Source organism: Copadichromis virginalis, linkage group LG10, assembly GCF_057382275.1.
Source record: "Copadichromis virginalis isolate Kocher_CV1m ecotype Utaka linkage group LG10, C_Virginalis_male_GT1.1, whole genome shotgun sequence".
In the NCBI taxonomy this organism is placed as follows: Eukaryota; Metazoa; Chordata; class Actinopteri; order Cichliformes; family Cichlidae; genus Copadichromis; species Copadichromis virginalis.
Window position 1 is genome coordinate 8,469,251 of NC_140627.1, and position 6,000 is coordinate 8,475,250.

Consider the following 6,000-nt stretch of genomic DNA (forward strand, 5'->3'; position numbering starts at 1 on the left):
CAGGGTATTGAAGAAAAAGACAGTGCATCGACCAGCAGTCCGTGGGCACAAAGAAAATCGGCGCCCAAAATAGGTACAGAGCTAGCGGCAACAAGAAAGGTCCATTGGAAATCCCGACCATGAAAACAAACAGTCACGAACCTTTCCCCGAACGTTGCGATGGGAGAGCCATTAGCCACAATAAGCTGCGGTCCACAGCCCGCTGCTAAACTGTCGGCTCCGGACGAGGGAAGGAGGCTCTTCTGGGAGCCGGAGTTGACCAGGAAACGTCTCCAAGAGCGCGAGTCTTCTATGAAGAGCAGTTTTTCTTTGTCGCCAGCGGTCATGGCCGCTACAGCGCGCTGGCAGGGTCCATGTCCCAGGGTCGGAAAAGCGCAAGGCAGCAGGCAGTGGCGCGCTCCGGCGCCAAAACGCTGATGGTAGAAACAGAGGTCCCGTCCATGGTGTCGCTGTGCCGCGATCTTTGCCGTCAGCGAAGGATCTGGTACAGGTCAGCGGGGAAGTGGAAGGCGCCGCCGGCGAGGCTGGAACTAGGTCGTGATCGTGGAAAGTGCGGGTAGCCAGAAGAATACGATCCGTGTCCTCAGCCAGCGATAATCCTTCGTGCCCAGCAGAGGTGGGACCAAGTCATTGTTTTGCAAGTCTCAAGTAAGTCTCAAGTCTTTATCCTCAAGTCTCAAGTCAAGTCTCAAGTAATGTCAGGCAAGTCAGAGTCGAGTCTCAAGTCACTGGTGTAAAAGTCCGAGTCAAGTCACAAGTCTGAAACTTTGAATTTCAAGTCCTTTCGAGTCTTTAAAAAAAAAAACCCGAAAAAATAATGTTGCAGTTATATGCTAAATGTAAATATTAGACCATGTAATTTTAAAATCTGTGTTTTTCTCAACACATGACAAAATAGTGAACTTAGAAAATATACACAAATTGTGAAATTGCACCTCTTTAAAATGCAGCTCAATTAAACCTAGCTCCAAGAATAATTTTCACCGACAGTTCTGAGATAAGCTGCATGTTATTCTTGGATGCGGTTGTAGGACCAGCTTTAAAATCGCATGACAAAAATATCATACACATTAAAAAAAAACTGTATCACCAACGTAGCCTGGACAACATTTGCTAGTTAGATGAAGTCAGCTATCTCATCGTAGCATATTTATATGCATATTTATAATCATACGGTTCTTGGAGTGAGTGCATACACTCATGAAGTTTAGTAACTTCAGGTCACTGCAACAAGCCCAGGTACAGTTTACCGACGGATGGGTGCAGGACCTTGAAATGCACCGTGTAGAACGAAAGACCATCGTACGCAGGGCCGGCCCGTGGCATAGGCCGTATAGGCAAATGCTAAGGGCGCCGTCCATCAGGGGGCGCCACGCCAGTGCCACAAATGTTGAAAAAAAAAAAAAAAAAGTTGGTACTATTATTTCTAAATACAAAAAATAATCCCACGTTAATTAAAATGCAAAGTAAAGCTTATTTAATAGAAATATTATTTGTTACAACATTACACTACACTGCTGATGTAGGGGGGCGCCACCTAAAATCTTGCCTAGGGCGCCAGATTGGTTAGGGCCGTTTCTGATCGTACGTATCATAAGTTTACCAGTCTCACAAATTGTCGTCATAAATACACATTCCTTAACCTTTTATTAATAGGACCTTTGAGCTCAACGGTAATTAATTAGTAGTGGAAATAATTTCTGGTAGCATCACAGAAATGTAGCAGTGACAATAATACTGTATGCTGTAATCGTACTGGGCAATTAGTGATACAAAAAACCTGTTTTATCCTGTGAATAAAAGTATATGTTTTTGTCAATGTACCATAATAACAGAAGCGAAACGCAATATTGTGTCAGGACAATTCACTATTTATGCACAATAAATAAAGGAGCATAGCGGACAATTTCTGTTCAGCACCAGACTTGCTTGTAACCTATATCACCAATTATGTTAAGAAAAATGACGTATTAACTACTAAAAAACACTGACCTTCGTGTAAATGCTTGGAGCAGACTAACCTGTGAGCTGGAGTGTTCTGGGACGTTATATTTGGTCTTTGAATGGCTGCAATCCAGGCCATCCGTCGCGTCTTTGTTACTTCGGAAACATGGCTTGAACAATTTCTCTTCAACGACGTAATCCGATAACAACCGATCTCTTTACCCGTCGGCTTCCCGTGGCTGTCATGCGACCGGCTATTGCAGTTAATAATACAACAGCTTCTTGACATTTTTGTGTTTCTTTTTATCGCTGTATAACTGATTTTAATTGAAAGCCTGCGTGCGCTAGTACCGCTTGCCACGAGTTCCCAGAATCCTTTGCGGTTCTACCCGTGAATGACGTCACATTTTCAATCTCTATATAATATGCATGTTAAATTTTATATTTGGGGTAAAATATCAAGTCTTTTCAAGTAAACCGGTTCAAGTCCAATTCAAGTCCCAGGTCATTGGTGTAAAAGTCCAAGTCAAGTCACAAGTCTTAGAACATTTTTTCAAGTCAAGTCTAAAGTCATAAAATTAATGACTCGAGTCTGACTCGAGTCCAAGTCATGTGACTCGAGTCCACACCTCTGGTGCCCAGAAGCGGAGAGTTGGCGAGGCCGGCTCTCACGGCCGCCGGCAGCTGTCGGAAGGAAGATGTGGGCGAAGAGGAATCCCCCGTCGTCCGGTCCGAGAAAGGATAGCATGTGCTCCATCAGTTCGAGAGCCGTACCGCCACCCAGGCCTGAGAGGGAGAGGAGCTTCTCGGCTCGCTCTGCGTCGGAGAGGGCATAGCGCCGAAGAAGCAGCTCCTTAAGGGCAGCGTACTTCCCTCGGGTGGGTGGGTCCCGGAGGAGAGTCAACACACGACGGGTGGCTAGCGGGTCGAGAGAAGCCACCACATGGTGATATTTCGTGTCGTCAGCCGAGATGCCATGAAGGGCGAACTGAGACTCCATGTGCACGACGGGGGATCGTGAAGCCAAAAGTCCGGCAGCTCGAGCGCCACAGCAAACGTAGCTGGTGGCTGCTGATGCATCCAGAGCGGAGTCAGTGCCACCATCGGACTGCAGCATGTTCGAGTCAGGGGTCACCAATGTGGAGGTAAACACAGACGACACGAGAGCTCTCGATAAACACTGCTCGTTTATTACTCATCACCACAGAACTGAACACTTTCCCTCCAAAACACAGCAACAACACTTCCTGAGAACTGGGTGTGAGTGGAGCCCTCCAGTGGTCCACCACACAATAACAATTGAAAATGTATATTTTATATTTTGTTGATTTAAAGTCTCACACACAACCCATTTTTAAAGTTTAAAAAAAAGAGAAAAGAAGAGGAGGAGTGTAGCGACTTCCACAGTCGCTAGAGGCCGGGGACTGAGCCTGCCTATTTGCCTGACGCGCTGTCAACCTTACGCAATAATGTGAGAGGTGGAATTGCTTGCTTGTTTATTAAAGTGCTTGAAAAGTTTACAGAGCAATGTGATCGGCTCGCGATTCAAACTTATAAAACATCACAGGCTCTAATGCAACAAGGGGAAACTCCTTGTGGTCAACAAAACCTACGGCTACCCAGCCCTCCTCTCTGTCAAAATCAAACCAATGAATGACAGACTGACAGTGCCCTCTTAATGTCACCGCTACCACCCACGTGACTCCCGTTACACATCACCATAGCAACCAAACAAATGAAAACCCAGTGATCATTAAAATTCAATACATTTAATTATGGCTCCTACAAGGAGAAACGAGCAAAAGACACAGGTAAGCAGATGTGTCATTGGATAATGGCAGGTCATGTATCCTAAAACATTAAGAATCAGAATACTTTCTTAATCCCTAAGGAAATTATGTGGGTTATAGTTCCTCCAAGAAGAAATGGTAAAAATAGTAACAGTAACAGACTAAACTCCAAACAATATATACAATAATATAATATTGATTAGTCAGTGTTAATCGTTGATTTGTCCTGTTCTCATTGTATGACGAATTATGATGTCTGCTTAGTAGCAGTTTGCATACAATGCATACTCTCTCTCTTCATGTGTGTGTGTGTGGAGGGGGGGGCGCCAGAGGGGGTGTTCGCCCAGGGCGCCAAACAGGCTAAGACCGCCACTGAACATGGGCATAGGCTTCAGGTGAGTACAGGAGAAACAGGGCTGATACGATACAAGCATGCAGACAGCATGTCCAGAAATCTGGTAATACTGTACAAATCACAACTAAGAGATATGTTTGGAATTATCATCACCTTAGAGGTAAAAGATAATTTAATGAGTTACAGTAGCTTATAGTTGGATGGCAGCAGTAGATATGTTTTCTCTGTCTGTGTATCAGTTTCTGCCTCTTCCCAACAGTCTGCCACACGTGATCAGACAGAGATCCCTCTGATGTTTTGAAAGAGGGAGCAGCTCAAGGACACCCTGATAACGCATGCTGAGGCTCTCTCTTTCTGTCTGTCTCTGTATCGTTCATCTTCAAACCATTAGAATTCCTGTCAGCTGCTGAGCTTGCAATAGTGATGATTTAAAATAAATAAATAGTGTAGCTCTCTGCTGATACAAACGCCAAACAGTGGAAAGTGTCTGATGGATTTCGGTAACATGACATTGTAAAGGTATGTACATACCTCTGAGGATTTACAATATCAGTACCTTTGCCAAATAATGAAACTCCAGGAAGCATTTTATCAAGGTCCAGCAGATCATTTTAAACAGTGCATTCCTGGTGATTATATTATGCTGACACTGGTTTGGTTGCAAAGGTGGGAGGATAATAATAATCACAGGAATCACAGGCTATTTTCAGGCATTTTTGTTTCTTTCTCTTTTCTTTTCAGACAATATTTCATGGCATGTAAAAGTGTAATCAAACTTGTTCTAATGGTCTATGAACTGTTTTTACATAATATTACTTGTTTCTCTCTAAAAAGTAGTAGTGAAACTGTGTAATTAGATAAAATGTTAATCTCAGCTGTTACTAAATAACGATACGTTATCTGCACCTTCTCCTTTGATTTCCACCCACCCACTCTCTTCCTGTCCATAACTGCAGCAGAGCTATCCAGTGCTGCTATTCCACACCTGTCCACTAGTCATTCCACTTAGTTCTTGGTGTGGCAGTGGTACAGTTAATTGAGTGTAGAGCTTTTCAGTCTGTCCTTCCCTTCATGTGAGCCTGTCACGTCTCAGCGAGCTTGGCTTCGAACTTTGATTTAGTGAGATTTATTTTTAGCCCAGCCTGCTGTGACTTCTGTCTGCCTTCCTTTTCCTCTTTCCTGTTTGCCAGCAATCTAAAACAGTGACACAAGAGAAGGTTTGTCAGTATGTTTACACACGTATTCACACACTACCGATGCGTCTCCTTCATTAAAAGTCTCGCTGGCATTTGCTCGATACCTAGTTGCTGAGTCTGAAGCAGCTAAATAAATATTAATAAAAAATTCTGTTTAAACCTGTCCTGCATCTGAAAATTACTTTTGTCGATAGCATTTTGTTAGATGGATGAAGACACTCTGGTTGTATAAAATCACAGGACATAGTTACACTGATTATAATTGTGTTTTGCTCTTGATGTTAGTAAATCACAGAGTCATAGATGCTTTGCAATGGGAAGATAACTAAAATAATGACTCCCATTTATAATAATAATAATAATAATAATAATAATAATAATAATACCAATAATAATAATAATAATTAAAGCTGCAAGCAGCGTAATGAGGGCCCTCGCACCCCCCGCGCATCGAGCCACGCCCAACACCTACAACCAGCACATCCGACCTGATGTCACATTGATGGAATTTATGCATTTAACCACCAGCTAACAATTCATCTCATTCAATCATGATTATAGTCGTCCCACTAGGTGGCGCTCTAACCATTAATGACAAATGGCATAACAAACATTTCCGAGCTCGAGTCTCATCACGCCTGCGACCTTTGGGAGAGATTGAACATTGTGTTTTTGAGTGACAGCAGATTACTGCTTTTTGGCGAGTGATTGAAAC